The sequence below is a fragment of the Marmota flaviventris genome, chromosome 12 (genome assembly GCF_047511675.1).
Source record: "Marmota flaviventris isolate mMarFla1 chromosome 12, mMarFla1.hap1, whole genome shotgun sequence".
Taxonomy (NCBI): domain Eukaryota; kingdom Metazoa; phylum Chordata; class Mammalia; order Rodentia; family Sciuridae; genus Marmota; species Marmota flaviventris.
In genome coordinates, this window is record NC_092509.1 from 85,814,366 (window position 1) to 85,833,723 (window position 19,358).

A 19,358-nucleotide genomic window follows, 5' to 3' on the forward strand; every position below is an offset into this window, starting at 1 on the left:
TTTTGATCTATAGACTATGAATGATAAGGCTTATCAGGAGGAAAAAAATGTCTTTTAGAACCCTATCACCAACTTTTTTCCTTGAGATACAACATTCTAAACAATCAAAAATATTTATAAAAGCAATTAATTAATCTGGGCACAGTGGCACACGCCTGTAATCCCAGTGGCACTGGAGGCTGAGACAGGAGGATTGCGAGTTCAGAGCCAGCCTCAGTAAAAGCAAGGTGCTAAGCAACTCAGAGAAACCCCATCCCTAAATAAATACAAAATAGGGATAGGGATGTGACTCAGTGGTCCAGTGCCCCTGAGTTCAATCCCCAGGACCAAAAATACAAACCACAACAACAACAACAACAAAAAAAACCAATCAATTAATTAAATAATAAGATGCTAGATAAAATTTCAAATGGTTGTGACCTTAGTAATTTGGCTTTAGCTAATTCTCTTTAGCAACAAAATATTATTTTAAACACTCCACTTTGTGATTCTTCTTCAAGCACAGACACTAAAGCTGTCTGGAATGTACATAGACTACTTAGGTGAAAATATGGCCTTTGGTCATGCTGGGTTACATTCAGATGCCATCTCTGTCACTTAGAGGTAATATGGCCTTGGAAATTTTCTTATGCAACCTAATATTTATTTTTCTCATTCTTACAATGGAGGTACTAATATAATTGACAGAGTGGTGAAGTTCTAATGAAAAGATCCAAAGTAGATTATAAAGAATGAAGACAAGAGAATCATTAATATAAATAGTAGATGATGAATATATAAATATATATGCCAAACAATTGGCTTTATTATATGGGGTAAAATAGTTTTCTTTATCAGTATATAACAAAAACCTAGTGACTTAACAAAATAAACCATTATCTTGTTCTACATTCCATGAAGTTCAGAAGTTCAGAAGTTGGTAGTAGAGAACAACTATGAAGAATCCATAATTAAATAAGAAGCTGGTTTGTCTTTGTCTCTGGCCATCCTTAGCTCAAGTCTCCTGTGTTCAAAGTTCCACATGAACCAATATGGCCACCAAGGCCCTAGACCATTACCTTTAAAATGTATGTAAGAAAGAAAAATATAAAAAGGTGTGACCATGCAATTAAGTCAAAAACCTTTTTAAAGATTTCCCAGAAGCCTTGACAATTAATATCCTCTCAAAGCTCACTAGCAATCCTATGGCCTAGAGAAACTAGAATGTTGCCACTCCGAATAAAACCAAGTTTCATTTTTTAAAGGGAAAACAGATATTGCATGATTTATAGCAGATCTGTTACAGGTTTTCTCAAAAAAGAGAATTCAAAACAACTAAAATTGGCTTAACTGGGCAATTTATTGAGAAAAAATTAAAATCTTGCTATAATACACCCATTTTATGGTTCAAAATTTAGATTTGCAAAAGCAGCACATTACATGAACCAATTCTCAAATACTTAAAATACTACAGCATCAATTGCCACCTTGGCTGCAAGCATTTCTAATAATTCATATAACTACTCATTATGTAGCTCGATTCAAGGTCTCCAACTCAAGCAGGCAGTCAATTTTCATGCCACAGAGCTATTATAGTAGAATGACTGTTGCTTAAGTGGTAAAATCAGGTAGTCATTTAATATTTACATTATAGCAACGTGAAGCCAAGAGAAATAAGACATACCACAAACCCAAGAGCAAGAGAGGTTGACATTACATATTCAAAATTTTAAAATTATCATTACATTATGTCACTATAATAAAGAGAAGATTCGAGGAGAATGGGAAACTACGTTCCCCATTATATGTATCTAAAATGACATGGTTCCTTTTTTTTTTTTTTTTCAGGGAAAATATCAAGAAACAGCTATGGTTACTATGGTAACTACATTAAAAATAAAAAGAAAATGTGGAATGTTTTCAAGTGATAAGTACATTTAAAATGCAAGCAAACGCTCACTAAAGAATTGAATATAATTTGAAGCTTAAACTTAGTATGGCAAGAACTGTGTCACAAATTCATCAATTGTAAACTATATTTTCTCATCTTTCTTAATAAAAATAATTTCATTAAAGAATAAATATTGAAAGGTATTGCAATAATAGTAAAAAAACTTATAAACTCAAAAATATGTTAGTAGTTGGATATTTTTATTGAAAATTAACAAAGAACAAAAATCTACAGGATATGAAGGTAATTATCATAAATTACAAGTTGTATCAACAGACTATAAAAATACGTAGAGGCTCACATAAGCATACTTAAACTGTATGACTTATTTTCCATGTTAATTTGTTTCTATGAGATAATTTTAAATGTGGTTACTGTAGACAAGTCTGGCCTAATGGTTTAAACAACAAACACTGCTACTTTCCAATTCCAGTTTTCCTGCACCACTTCACGGTACCATTATCTCTGCTACATGCATAGGACCAAAGTGCTGAATGCAGGCAAGTAACTTCTCAACAAGCCTCTTCCACCAAAATATCCTGATTTCCACCACTATACTCTCTTTATTTCTACCACCCCAATGCAGGTTAACTTTGGATCTTCTCTGGACTAAGGGACTAGCTTTCTAAATAACCTTCCACCTTCTTTTCCTTCCCCCTTCCTGACTGCAATCCACAAAATAGCTCCAGCAATCTGTGTAGCTTCAAAGTGCATCACTTCATGCTTTAAAGTCTCCTGGGGCTCCCCTTTGCACTTGGAATATACCCCAGATTTCTTACTTTGGTCTGCAAAGCCCTGTTTAATCTAGATTGCAACTCTTTTTTTGTCTTTATCCCCTTACTTCCACCAGTATGATCTGGCAAGATGAGCTTTCCTCCTGTCTTTGAGCACCCAATGTTGTTCTCCATATATACCTTTGCCCTGTGCTCCCTGCTTATCAGAAAGTTTTCCTCCCCTTTAATTAGCTCGTTCACACTAGTTACTTTTTAATACTTCTCAGTCAAAATTTCTTAGAAAGGCTATGAATGTCCTGTCCATAAAAGAATAAATTACTGTCATTTGGCCACATTGCCTTTCCTGTTTCATAATAATGCTCATTACTGTCTGCAATGGCTTTAGTTGCTTAATTTTAAATTAATTTATTTTGCCTATGCCTATTTAAATATAATCTCTAAAAATAGAGACCACGTCTGCCACTTTTACTACTGTTTCTTCAATGTTTGATCAGTGGCTGACATTAAGATTTCAACATACAAGACAGCCTTTAAATCTTGTAAAAATAAGCATAAATAATGATAGAATCCTTAAGTAAATGGAAAGATTTATTACGATTATAATGCCATACAAAAATATCATATGCATTTCAGAAATTTAAGAAAAATAACTAGGAGAACTGTGTACCAGTAGGGGGAAAAAAGTATTTAAAGAGTAATTGATGTCAAAGAAGAAATGACTATAAAAAATAAAGACAAATGTCCTTTATGATTACCTGAATCTGTCATTAGCTTCAGACAAGTGATTATATTACTTTAATTTCTCACAATGAAACTTGAAGACAAAACATAAACACAACATAAAGTGAAATTCTAAAACCAAAATTAAGAAACAAAGTAACATCTAAAAATGCATAAGAATAAGTGTAGGATTAAAAAGTACAGATATTTCACTTGATTCCAAAATAATAAGGCTTATTGATAAGATGTCATTATTTGATTCTCTCCTAAAGGTCTGATTTCATTTTTTTTAAATCTATTTTTCATTTTATACCATACTTACAATATTTCACTATTATCCAAACTATTTCCCAAGACAAATTCTGGGTCTATAACCATACTCTGTCATATCCTAGTTAAATGACACTAGATAAATTACTTATATGAGAATTAATTTTCTTATGACTAGAAAGGAAATAATAACTCTGTCCCATATGGTCTAAGTATTTCTAAAACTTGTGGTCTTAGAATTGTTTATAACTTCAAAGCTTCTTGGGAAAAAATATTGTGTTTCTGTGGAATGTATCTGTTAATGCATACCATATTGGAAATATTAACCAACATTTTTTTTAAATATGTATGTTATTTTAATTAACACTAAAATAATAAACCTTCCATGTGTTCATATGAAATATTAATGTGAATATTTTAACATAAAATAATTATATTTTTGAAAACAAAATAAGAAGATTGGCATTAAATTACATTTTTGAAATTTCTTTAATATCTAGCTCAATAGAAGACAGATGAATTTTTGTTTTCCTTCTGTCTTTAGCATGTGGCTTTGTTTGAAGTATGTAGATACATTTTTATAGTACTTTAGTAGAGCATTTTAATAGTTACTTTAGATCATTTTAGATATTATTATTTGATGCTGTATCAACACATGTCACATAAGTTTCTTAAAAAAGAGAAATGATAAAATGGACTTCTTAAAGTTTAAGAAATCCTGTTATTTAAAATATATCTTTAACAAGAAATAGTCACATTTCATACAAAAAGAAAATATCTGTGAATCATACATCTGGTGAGAGTTTTATTTAGAATATATTAAGAGCTCTAAACAAAACAAAGTCTTCAAATAAAAAAAAGATAGATTTTTGGCCAGATACTTCATCCAAGAAAATAGCAAGCCAGCAAATGCAAAAATAGCATCAGTATACATTATTAATATAAAATTTAAAGTACAATATGAATTACCCCTAAAACTCTCTTTGAATGTCTAAATTTGGCCTTGGGATAAACATTGATGAGGATGTGAAGCAACAGGAACTCATATGCTGCTGGGTAGAATGTAAAAAATTTATAATACCTTTTCAAAAAAGTTTTACAGTTTCCTAAAACGTTAAGCTTATGCCTACCATATGACCCAAACATTCGTCTTGTAGTTTTCTACCCAAGGAAAAAATGAAAGCATATGTTCAACCCAATCTCGTATATGAATTCTTATAACAGTTTTATTTATAAGAACAAGCAGTTGAAGGTGATCAAATGTTGAATACAGGTGCATGGACAAAAACATGGATGAATATTTTTAGAGTATTAAAAAAGCCATAAAAAACACATACTGTATTATTCACCTGACAAAATACTGTTGAAAATACAAACTAAATTGTAGTAAAGCAAATCCCTGGTTGTCAGGGAACAGAAAGTAGGGCAGGTAGCCTGTGAAGCTGGAGGGAGTATTGGACAGGAACTCAGGAAACTCTGGAGGTTGAAAGATGTGTTTATTACTCTGATTGTGATGATGGTTTCACAAGCATATACATATGTCTAAATTTGTTAAATTCCATGCCTCCAGTATGTGTAATTTATGGTACGTCAATTAAATCTCAGCAGATATTTTAAAAATAGATGTACTAAGGTGACCAAATTTAATAAAATTCAATAATGTTCACTTTCATTAGGGATTTTCTTAAGTGAAAAGTCGTTTTTGTTCTTGTTGCTATTGCTTGTTTTAAGACAAACGTGTGACAGCAAAGAATGCAATGACTGTCAATACTACTTGATGTTACTGCTGTGATAAATCAGCAGCAGTCTACTCTCCATTGCATTAGCAACACAGGGGAGAAAATGCTAACAGAATTGTTCTAGGATGAAGCAGGGGATTAAAAATATATTCAACATTTGATTCTTTCAGCACTTATTTTTGTATTATTGCTGAGAACTATCTCTCTCTCTCTCTCTCTCTCTCTCTCTCTCTCTCTCTCCCTCCCTCCCTCCCTCCCTCCCTCTCTCTCTCACACCCACATACACACACACACCCACACACAGTCTTCTTCAGTGATACTAGTTGGAAGCAAGCAAAAGATCAAGTCCAGCTACATTTGTAAATCTATCTATAGATTGAATATTAACTTATTGTTTGCAGCTCAATTTTTAATTTGACAAGTTACATTATTACTGGAAAGTGGCAGTGCCATGATTTGCTTTACTGATTTTTCATTCTGCAGGCATTCAGTTGTGTCGACTAAGTAATACATTATTATTCTCTCAGCTATTGTGTTGCTTCTCCAGCCAGTAACAACTTACCCTGTGAGATGCTTCTGAATAGCTCATTTCTAGTTGAAAAGATGTTACAAAAATCATTGACTACTTAAGAGCATACCATATTTATGTGCATTATTTTTCTTTATTATTTTTTAAATACTAAATAATTGGGCTTGACATGATATTGAATCTTAAGAAGCACTATACACTGTTCAAAAACGTTGTATAGCATAGGAAAATATGGTAAATATTAATATTTTCAAAGATGATAGCTAATTTTTCATAATTTTGTTTCTTACACTTTTGTACAATTTCTCCCTTCTATATTATAAAATTCCTTAGTATTATTAGTTTCATCTTTTACTTAGCATTCTTATGTAGTTGGGACAGCTATATAATTGAAGAAATGATTTCTTAAATATTCCCCTAAATCAACAACACATCTTTAAATCTAAGTATTTTTAATTGAATTCCATTTTTAAATAAATCATTACTAAATTTTAAAGTAATAGGAGCTTACATTTTTTTTGAAATTTTTGACAAATAATATTAAAATATTTTCATGAAATAAGGCAACAAAGAAATTTTTAGAATCTCAAAATAATTCATCAGTTTCTGGTGCTACAGGGACTAAGACAATTTTAAGAGAATAGGTGATTCATCTATGATTGACAGATAGACAACAGTGAAATACTGAGGAAAAACTGAAGTCAATCTCTAAAAATCACATACCTTGTACCTAACTTGAAAATGTCCCATAAAACACAAGAGTGTACAAACATACATTCCATTTGTCATCAGAAAGATAACATCATCACATGTCAGGTACTTTTGGAAAACTCCACTGTACATGTGAGAAACCTAAGAGTGAAAGAAGCAGCTTAATATGATCATGAAAGTAATTTTGATCTTGCAAACCACCTGAAGGGATCCTGCAGGCTCCCTGACACAACATTCTGAGAGCCACCTGAGAGGGGGGAAAAAATCCTAATGATGATTTGCTTTTAAAGGATTCATGGTGGATTGCTCTTGGATTATGTGCTTTTTACAATTTGAGGAAGACTGGATTGGGTAGAGAGAGAATTTGACCTGTAGTAAGGTTGCAAATAAAGCATTTCCTAATCTTATTAGAAATAAAAAAGATGGGACTGCACTTCAGAGTCATCTTGAATTCAAAGATTCAAAGACGGGAACCAGATTTTGTATCTCTCCATGAGCTAGTTACTGCCCCTGCACTGCCCACTCCTAGGCAACACACACTCAGTTAAGGCAGTCCTCTGTATCTGAGGTTTATGAGCAATTAACATTCCCATCACTGGATATTAGTATGTTGGCCCTAAAGAAGGTATCTAGGCCAAGAACAATAGAAACCCTGTGTGTATATTGTGTGTGTGTGTGTGTGTGTGTGTGTGTGTGTGTGTATTTATATGGGTAGGCTCAGATTGGAGGAGAAGAGCTATGCTCTGAAGGAAGAGGAGGTTTTAGATTAAAGTAGCCTGAAGAGGGCTGTGGAAAAGTACAAACGGAAAGAAGATGAAAACCACTGCTGTCAAGTAAATAGGTCTTATGCTACTTAGATGAAAGACTATTTCTCCTTAACTGTTAAAAGTCTTTAGAGGTAAATGGGATCAATTCAGAGAACTTAACAGTCTAAGAGGAAAGTAGAATAGAATCTGGAATAATGTTCAGAGAACAAATAATCTTCAGGTTCTTATATTTATTATTTTAAATATAAAATCGTATTGTTAATAACTTACTTGGAAATTTCTTGTTTTACTACTTGTCTTATGTAGTTTGTCCTTTTTGTATGAGTTTATAGCATTATTTTTTGTAATTTATTGTTTTGTAATTTAATGTGACCTAACATTGAATAAAGTTCACGTCTTCAGGAGATGCCACAGGTAAGCCCACCCTGTAGAAGGCTTTGAGAGAACATCCACCTAGCTTCCATGTTGTCATCATGAAGTTTGCAGCCATGAGTCAAGTTTTGCATCTCCTCATTCCTTAGATTTAGTGTCACAGAGCACAATGATAAATATACCCTTATTTGCAAGTATATAACATCATGTATTAAAAAGGAAATTTTGAACTTAAAATGAAAATGATGAAATTTGTAGAAGGAAATACACTAAAAACCAACCTCTTAAAGGTCAGTATTTTGTGAACAGGTATCTTCTTCTAAAAGAAATTCCACAGAGAACTTTTATATCTGTCAAGAATTAAAGAGAAAAATACAAGGAAAAAAAATCCAGAATATTACCTATTTAGGGATAAGAACAGAGAACAATGCTAAAATTCTACAATATCCAAGCCTCATAAATAAATAAGAAAGACTGTAGAAAATATGGATTGTTAATCATCACTTGGACAAAATAAAAATTTTTTTAAAAGTTATAGTCACAAGTTTGGAATAATTTGATCATGATACAAAATTATAGGTAATATGATAATGGTCTTAACCTTAACGTTGCTAGCAATAAGTAATAATAGGTAGTGCTTCAGTTTTTAAATTATATTTTTGATAATTTTGTATTTACAAACAAACTTGGTTTATCAGACAGGGTGGTTGAAAGGCAGGTACAACAGGCACTATTGACTAGGAAGTTTATCTATGGCATCAGATAGTCTGAGGTCTCCAAGAGGCAGCATTCCTTGGGTGAGTGTTCCAAGAAGCACTGCTGCAGAGTGAAGTTTTGCTTGAAACATTCAAGCCAACAGTCTTAACCAAACCTGTTCTAAGTTACCCAGGAGCAACCAGCATGTAAATTAAAGGAGACACCTTGGAATTGAGTCTTCAGGCTCCTACTATTTCAGCTCAGCTATTCAAGCCACTCAGATCTCTCAAGTTCTTTCATCTGAGACCCCAGAAATTGTGAATATGAGAAGAGATGTCCTTACTGCCCCCTTTCTGAATCTCAGACTCATAGAATCCATATAAATTACAAAATCATTTAGGCCATTTGGGTTTGGGGAGGTACATTACACAATGTTAGATACTGGGAGCACTAGAAAATACCTAGACTGCATGACACCAACCAAAGTAATGTAGCATTATTTATCATACAAGAATACATACAATTAGAATTTCATGCAGTCAGTATTTGCAACAAAATAAAAATGTTTGCACAGTATTGTGAAGAAGTGTTTTAAAAATGTTACCTGTGCAAAAGAAAATAAAATTATCATAAGTCTTTCACTAACTCTAGTGTTGATTTAAAAATATTAAGCACCAGATGCAATGGCTTGTAATCCCAAAGACTCAGGAGTCAAAGGAGGAGGATTGCAAGTTCAAATACAGCCTCAGCAACTTAGCAAGGCCCTCAGCAACTCACTGAGACCTTGTCTCAAAATAAAATCTAAAACAGACTGAGGAGATGGCTCAGTGGTTGAGTGACCCTGGGTTCAATCCCTGGTACTAAAAATTAAATATTAAAATATTAAAATAATCCTTCAACCAACAACTTTTGAAAAGTGTTACAGAGAATATTGTTCTATTTTCCAGTTTTTCATTCTGTTGCAATTTTCTAAATGCCCCCCAGACGAAAGATTGTAAAGAAAACGTAAGTATTTATTCTTTGGAAAATCTCTTTTATTTCTACATAGTAGTAATTTAAGATTTTGATGACATAAATTTTTATTTTTATTAATAAACTTAAACTACTTCACTAAATTATAACATCTGATTCAATAACTAAATTACTTAGTATGCTGATTTAATAACTAAATTACTTAGTATGTAAATTTTGTGAGTTCAATTGAAATACTGGATATTTCACTGTTAAGTAAAATAATTTTCTAATCAAGAATTAAGAAAAACAGAATGGAATCTGTGTGGTAATTATTTTATGACATGACAAATAATATCTTTTTGTTCAAATTAATTTCAGAAGACATAAAAAGAAAATATTGAAAGCATCATAGTTCTCTCAGTACAAGGTTAAATTTTTGGGTCACTGCTCATAAGAAAGGAAAGCATTTTTAAAAACTCTACTCTTACATACCTAAATCTATAAAATATTGTCATCTGTCTTGTCATTCTTTAAAATTTTGAGGCCTGAGGCCTATGGTGGCTTTAACCAGTGGCTAGCTTCTGCAAAGGCAGGCCTGAGCTTGCCAATACAAAGCAGCCACTATTAAAAAAAATTTCCATACATATAACTTATTTAAAGAGTTCTAATGAGTCCCACAAATAGCTTTTTAAAATTTGTTCTGACTAGTTATACATGATAGTAGAATGTACTTTGACACATAACATAAATGGAGTATAACTTCTTATTCTTCTGGTTGTACATGATATAGAATCACACTGGTAGTGTAGTCATATATGCACATAGAGTAATAATAGAAAATAGGTTGTTGGTTTTTTTTTGTTGTTTTTTTTTTTGGTACTGGGGAGTGAATCCAGGGGCACCACTGAGCACATCTCTATCCCTTTTTGTATTTTATTTAGAGACAGAGTCTCACTAAGTTACTTAGGGCCTCACTAAGTTGCTGAGGCAGACTTTGAACTTATGATCCTCCTGCCTCAGCCTCCTGAGCTGCTGGGATTACTGGCTTGTGCCACCATACCCGGCCAATAATAGCTTTTTTGAACTAACACTATTCTGGAAAATGAAAAGATGTTCTAAAAATATGCAAAAGAAATAGTACAAAAATTATAAAAAAGTACTTAATTGGAAAAAATATTACAGATGTCAATGATGCTTTAAAATCTAAGTTCTAGCACTGTAAAAATCTTACTAAGAATTAGAGTTGGAATATCCTCCTAAAATCATTTAGAAAATAAACATGTAAGTATTGTGTATTTATTTTCATTGAAGAATCATGCATAGTGAATAAAGGATCATACCTCCCTAGAGACATGTGGATATTAGGTTTCTGCATATAAATCACTTTCTAGTGTGAAGTTCTATCTCTACAACAGAGCTTTGGAGTGTAGTAACGTGTAACTGTGAAGGTCAAAGCCAGGGTCACTTTTCCAGATGGTGCTTAAATTGCTCAAGTTTTAACTTGAAGTCACTTTCTTTTATTCTGAGTTAACATTTCCATTATTAAAAGAAAGATCAAAAATTCAAGAAAAGAAGTATGTGTTAAACAGTTCAAAAAATGCAGAAAGCCTAGGATGAAGTTTTAAGATACTTTGATGCGTGTGCATGTGTGCCTTATGGTGAATGCTTTGCTTTGTTTTTCTTATTTCCTCAAAATCTCAACTCATTATACATACATCTCATTGTCTTGAAACTTCACCTTAGGCTTTCTGCCTATTTTTCCTTTTAAGTAGATTTTTTAATAGGCAGTCATATTGTGGCATAAGCTGATAAAACTTTATTGAGAAAATCAACAGTCTCATGGCCCATTAGAAGAATATTTGATCAAACTTTATCTGAAGCTACAATGGTATGAAGGCCCCACAAGAAGAAACATAAAGAGAGGAAAATAGAAAAAGAAAAAAATGTATTTGTATGGCAAACTGGAAGTTGTAGACTGTGTGTAAAGTGAAATTGGTCTGAAACTGTGCAATCAAATAAATACATGCTTTTTTATCATTTACTCCTCTCATTGTACCTCATCAGAAGGATGTTTTTTATTGAGACATAATTTATACACAATAAAATGCTTTGGCTTTATTTGTGGAGTCCTATGAGTTTTGACAAATATATAGACTTGCAGTACCCATTCACAGAGAGATTTCCATCAACCCAGGAACTTTTCTCATCAACTTTCATAGTATTGCATTTTAATTGGCTATTTGTGTCTTTTTCTAAAATAGACAAACAATTCTTTGAGCAAAGGAAATACATCTTGCAAATGATCATTTCCTAGCACAAAGTACAATGCCTAGATCAAAGTGACAAAGGCTTGCTTATAAAGAGAACTAAAGACTAACATGAGTAAGGCCAAAGACAGAATTGGATAGAGTCGTGAATTGTGAAGAAAGTCTATTAACTGAGATTGAACATGGTGTATGAAAACATAAACCTTTAACATACCCAAAGGAATCATTTTTGCTCATTTGAGTTAATATGTGATTATAACTGAGTTTTCTTTGCAATAGTCTCTCCAGTTGAATTCTTTGTATGCTTGAATCAATGTCTTAACCAGGATTTTATATTAGTCAAGAACAATGTTTGTTGCAGATGACAGGGAAAAATATATTACTAAATACTTACAAAAAAGAGAGTAATTATTACAAAACATATCTAAGAAAAACAAAAAAGCAGTAACCATCAAGGACCTAGGCAGTAGACCAGAGACCCTGTGCCTACTAGAAGAAAAAGTAGGTCCAAATAGTCATAATGTTTGGTTTAGGAATCAAATTCCCCAAAAAGACTCCCAAAGTGAAAGAAGTAAAATTAAGAATCAATAAATGGGATTGTGTTAAACAAAAAAGTTTCTTCACAACAAAGGGAACAATTAAGAATGTAAAGAAAGAGCCTACATAATGGGAGAAAATCTTTGCCACTTGCACCTCAGATACAACATTAATCTCCATGATACATAAAGAACTCAAAAAACTAAACACCAAAAGAAAAATAACCCAGTTAATAATTGGGCAAAGGAACTGAACAGACACATCACAGAAAAAGAAATATGTCAACAAATATATTAAAAAATTAGAGAAATGCAAATTAAAACTACACTGAGATTTCATCTCATTCCAGTCTGAATGGCATTTATCAAGAATACAAGTAATAAACATTGGTGAGAATGTGGAGGAAAAGACACACTTATATATTGCTGGTGGGATGCAAATTGGTGAAACCACTATGGAAATCAATATAGATATGCCTCAGAAAACTTCGAATAGTACCACCATTTGATTCAGTTATCCCACTCCTTTGTAATACACAAAGGACTTAAAATCAGCACATTATAGTGACATGATCACATCAATGTTTATAGTATCTCAATTCAGAAGAGCTAAGCTTATGGAACCAATCTAGATGCCCTTCAACAGATGAATGGATAAAGAAAATGTGGTATATATACACAATGGAATATTACTGAGCCATAAAGAAGAATAACTTTATTACATTTGCCTGTAAGTGGATGGATCTGGAGACTATCATGCTAAGTGAAATAAGCCAATCCCAAAAAATCAAAGGTCCAATGTTTTCTCTGATATGTGGATGCTAATCCATAATAAGGAGGCAGGGGAGGTGGATTAAAAAATTAGAAGTTCCATATAGTAGACAAAGAAAAATGAAGGGAAGAGAGGAGGTACAGGAAAAGGAAAAACAATAGAATGAATCTGACATAATTTCCCAGGTATATATATGAATATATCACAGTAAAACTTGCCATCATGTACATTCACAAGAAATTAACTTAAACAAATAACCATGGGTAAATGGCAGAAAGATCAGTGGAATGCAGAAGACTACTGGTGGAAGGAGGGAAGAAGGAGAGGTACTAGGGACTGAATTAGAACAAGATATATTCCATGTTTTTATAACTGTCAAAATGGATTCTACTGTCATATATAACTCAAAAGAAACAATAAAAATGTATTGAAGAATGAAGTGAATGAACTGTCTTAACTTGAAAATCTTTCCTATAAACAGGACAATAGTTCACAATGTTTTATTAGGAAAATAATAGCAGGAAAAAAGAAAGGATTTGGCCTGGGGCTATAGTTCAGTGGTAAAGCACTTGTCTCGCATGTGTGAGGCACTGGGTTGATCCTCAGCACCACGTAAAAATAAGGTATTGTGTGTCTATCTTCAATTAAAAAATGTTTTTCTAAAGAAAGAAAGGCTTCTTTTCAAGCCTACTTCTACAAAACTTTAAGTTAAAGTAGGGTTAATATAATATTAAGTGATTCAGAAATAGCTATAATTAGAATTTGGCGGTAAGAGATGATTCACAGTTATAATTGGAGTCCCATAGGGTGCATTATGTATTCAGTGGAGCAAACCTTCTGACTCTAAGTGGAAAAAAAATTTTTTTCAGGACAAGGCAGAAATAGAATGTTATATAAGAAAAGAGAACTCCTCTAGAATTTCACATGAAATCAAGTGAGAAAATTGCTAGACTCCAATAATATAGACCACTAAGAAGTCAGGAAAAATTTCAGACCAGACTTGATGGCATCTGCAAAAAAAAAATCACAATACAGGTTATGAAGGTAACTAGATAGTTCAGTTGGCACTGAAAAACACACAGAGAAAATTCTGTCCTGGTACTGACATTTTAAATCATGGAGGAGTCGGGAGCCATAAAAATTTCAACTCATATTCTTAGCAGTTAGTAAGTTCTGACTTACTAACATATAGTGAAAGTTGTCAGATTAATGACTCCCAAAGAATATTCCTGCATATAATGTGTCTAAGCCCTACATAGTGACCTCCACAATGATTCTGAGTTTGGCCATGTCACTTGCCCTGATTAATTGTACAAAATCAAACATAATTACAAGTAGAGGCATAAAACAAAACAAAACAAAAAAACATTGGAGCTCACCTGATTATACTTCCAACATGCAGAGAAGACTGGGACAATAAACTACAGATACTTTGTTTAGAAAAACAAGAGCATTAAGGAACTACTATTCAGGTGAGACCATCTGAACTTACGTGTACTTCTGGAAGAGAATAGTAATAGAAACATCCCCGTGAGTCCGTCTCAAATGACTAATCCACAGAATCAAGAGAAAATAACCTTCAAGGTGTTTTAAACCACAAATTTTTGATGTGTAGCATGTATGTGTTTATGATGTATATTTGTGTGTGTGTGTGTGTGTGTGTAATGGCATATGCACATCTGAAGCAGAAAGTACTGTTATAACAAAAAATTTGAAACCCATGACCTTGTCTTTGAGCTCAGTCATCAGGTGGAACTTGGAAGAAAAGTCAGGAGACTGATACTAGAGGAGAAAACAGTAAGAAAGCCAGTGACGGGGTTGGAGGAATCACAAAATCACTTATCGTGTCTTTAAAAGCTATGTGCAATCTGCTCCTGGATCCTGAAGTGGTCAGGATCCATGTGTGTAGAGAAAGAAAAATTATCAAGTGTGATGCCTGTAGTAATATCTTGGAAGATCATAGCTGAACCTAATGGACTGGTGGATGTGGCTAAGGCTATGTCCTGGCAGAATTTGTAAACACCATATGGCTTCTTCAGCTGCATATGATAAGTGTAAGAAAGGAGAGATGAGATGAAAAGGAAGAGTTCATATGTCAAAGATGACATAGGGACAAGTAGAGTTGTCATGACTTACAGAGTGGGAAAATAAAGCTATTCATCTCTGTCCCTCAATCTGGCAAAGCATTTCTTTAAATAGCTTTATTGTGGTATATTTGACTACAGGTAACTGTATATTCTTAAAGTTTGCAAATTAATGAGGTTAGCACATGCATACATTCATGATATCATCACTACAACAAAGGTCACAAAAGTAACTATTATCTCAAATTTAACTATAGGTGCCTTTGCCTCCTCTCTTTTTGTTTAAGTTCATAGTACTGAATGTTAACCATAAGTACGATATTTTAAAGCACATCACCAGAACTTACAAGTGGCCTCAAGGTAAATATCAAAACAAGGGTGTGGTAGTAACACTTCTCATTAAGACTCAGAAAGATTCAAGACTGTGCCTTGTACATCTCAGCTTGGCAAAATGTCTACTGAAAACCAATGGAATATTGTAACACAGTAGCCTGACACTTTTGAAGGGAGGGAAGTCCGTCCTGAGATGCATTATAAGTGTGCCTTGTGGAGCATGCATGGAGTTAACTCCCCACCCCAAATCACAGGAAAGTAACTAAGTTACTTAAATAAATATGCAATCAAAAGATCAGTTGTGCTTGGACCATAAGGCACTGAGAGAATTAAAAATAAAATAAGGCCTCTTGTTTCACTTTTGAAATGTAGACCAAGAAAGTTGCTTTACTGCAAGGATGAACCATGTCTTATTTTAAAAAGGAAGGAGAGTCCAAAAGGCAGACTCAGGAACTATAGAGCAAGCTGGGCTAAGACACCATTCCCAGGGAGCACAGCTAGGCCTAATCAGATTCAGATCCTTCACTATCCTTAGAACCAAGGGGCCAGAAACATATCCCAGTATATTAGCATATCTTTAGACCAAACTACTCTGTCTTTCCTGATTTTCTACTTCTGCATTATAATTTACCACAAACCTATTGCCTTAATGCAAATCAGACCTATTATCTCACATTTTTTATTCAAAAGCAATTTAATAAGTACCAGTTAACTGAGTCCTCTGCTTAGATTCTGATCAAGTTCTTTATAAACTGGCAGTTGGCTTCCATCTAGGACAGGAATAACACATCTCTCTTCTCTGAAAAGTCTCACCTGTTTATTTTAGATGAGTTCAGAGAAATCTCCCTTCTAGCAAACTAGACGTCAATTTATTAGCACCATAATCATAAGATAGAGAGCTCATCCTAGTCATGAGTCTGATCACACTTGAATACATTGTTTAGAGGATGGGTTCCAAGGTGGGAATCATGGCAGCCTGAGTTAGAATTCCACTGACCAGAGTAAAAGCATTGCATGAGTATAAGAAGACCAGATAAGTAGTCTTTTTACTACACAGGTCTTTGAATGAAGAATAGCTCCCTCAGAAGAGCCTCACTTTTATCCAGATTTGAATCAATGCACTCAAAACCTCATATATTTTGAGCATATTGCCCCATGGCACTAGCGATCAAGGAGGAAGTAACCAGATATTGTATATGAAGGGGTGTAATCATTGGGTCCAGTGGTGCCCAGTGGTGAAAGTTGCAACAACATCTCCCCACCATGCTTAATGCTTCTCTCCATCTGTGCACCTGGGAAGTATCCCTGCCATGAATTTGTCTTGGGTTGCACAATGCGTATCTCTAAATGTCACAGAGACTTACAAAGTACTTGTCCATTATCTAAAGATCAAAGAAATATAAACATATTTAATTCTTGATAGAAGGTTCATTTTCTATAGTAGTATGGCTATGAATTATGCAACTGTATTTTATATTATAATAATAATATAATAATATTATATATTATTATATTAAGCAAGGGATTATATTAAAGGCAATGTGGGACGTTTGTCATTGTTGGGTAAGGGAATTGAAATAAGAAAAAGGAGTATTTTTAGAGCATAACTTTTGCTAGTGAGTGAGAACTGGATGACTTTAAAATGTATCTATGTCTTTTAATATAAATAAATATAAAAATACATTTAAATACATGTCTGCTGAAAAGGCTTGAAGACAAAGATATCTGGGCAGAAATTAAAATATGAATATCTAGATCTTAGTTCCTAATTACCTCTCTCTTATTATAGGAAACTGGGATTTTTGGAGAAAATTGCTGCTCCAAGATGGTACAGCAATGAAAGTACAAAATCATTCTTTTATTTGTTGCTGCAACAAAATTATGAAGCAAAAATAGGCTCAAAGATTGATAAAGGCAGGTCAAAGGTTGCAAGATACTGCTTAAATTTCTTGTATAAAGTGGAAAATAGGTGTGATATATAGAAGATATGACTCCCTCTTAATAACCAGAGAAACACTTCATATAAAAATTAATTAGGAAAAAATTAAGTGTCAAAAACATGATTGAAACTTCCCACTTTAAAAGGCAAGCATTATGGCACTGTGGACTATTATGTACACATGTTTATTTATGACACTTTTCAAATTAGATTTTTAGTCATAACAACAATCAATTGAAGAAAATTTGTATTGCTTCCAAACAAAATATAAACTAAACTTATGTACCCTGTTCCTTATAGATTTAACATTTGATTTCAATTGATAACTAAAACATACATAACTATCTTCAAAACCATCATGATCAGCACAATTATATCATCCCAAAATCAACCCTATCATTGATGCTATTATTTTTACAACTGTAAAGATCAGAAAACTGAGACAGAAACATTTTCAAATTCATACAGGTAACTAATGATAGAGTTGGCATTTGAGTCACAAAAATCTCATCCCGGATTTTAGGTTTTAACCCAGTACATCATTTAGCCTTTAATAATTACATCTTCCCCAAATACCCACTGTCTAAAAACTCAGGATAAGAAATTTTCTAGATCCTTCAAAGTGTCAATGTACCAGAATCCTCATTTATTTATCATGATCTAAGTTGCTTTTATAACAAATATATATTTTGGAAATTCATTAAAGCTGTTCTTTTACCTAAAAAAAAAAAAATTAAAAGATCAGTAGGTAAAGCTTACTTGTATTTTTTATCCACTGCACAGATTAACTGAACTTTTTACATCTCAAATATAATATAATCAAGAGACATTTTTAGTAAATTTAAGCATTGCTTTTAAAACTAAACAATACTTATAAGTTAATAATTTAAAATAATCCAAATCATATTATTTATTTGTATGTTCTTTACTCAAATGCTGAAAACTTCTAGAGACATTTAAATGCTGAATTCAAACAGTTTCATTTTATCTTAAATGGACAGCTTTAAAATAAATAGTATAATTTTTCTGCCATTATCTGTTGTATGTATCCCGAATACTCTGAAACATTGTTTAATGTTGATCTTTGCACATAAAAACTAAAAGAGCCAAACTGTATATACACTACTTATATATATATATTTATACACACTATATATGTATATATATATACACATATACACACACTCATGCATATACTGTGTACGTATAATTATATATACAGTTATATATAAATATTATATAAATACACACATACACACACACACACATAAACTACACATGTGTCCATGTTAGGGGAGGGAGAGAAAATACAACTGTCAATCTCAGCTAAAACCAATGGACATCAACAAATAAGAGCACCTTTATTTTAGAAGCTCTTCAGAACAGGTACTTATAATTATTGAGAACACAGGATCACAACATTCTTACATGCTTTCAAATTTATTTCTGTACCAAATAATTATCTTTTGAAAAAGTTATTATAGGGTTCAAATTCATGCATTATTAAGAAAGCAATATTGTAAGGAACTCAACTGTTCATAGCCAAAAAATCTATTAGCTAAAAATGCCAAGGACATAGAGTCCTTTTTCTGTCAAGAAAACCAAAGATAACCAGGATGATCTTTGGAAGACCATGATAACTCTTGTTAGTAATATAACCTGTAAGGAAACAAACAACCAAATAATATTATAATAAAATTTCCACCAGAAGATGCTAAATAATATTTAAAGCTATTTTCAATAATTAAAACAAAATGTTTTGCTGTCACCAAGTACATCTTTGCCATTTCATTATAAAGTAAATTTTAAATCTCCAAATAAATATATTACTTCATTTAATTTTTATAGTGTTCACCCGCATCTCATAGTAAAAGATACTCATGTACTATTTATGTCTACTTCTTCTGAGGATAGTTTTCCATTTCTATTGTTTGAAATTTTAAATCTACCTTTAGATTTAAAATGAACAGCATTCTTTTCAATAACTGTTAGTATGTTCAGATTG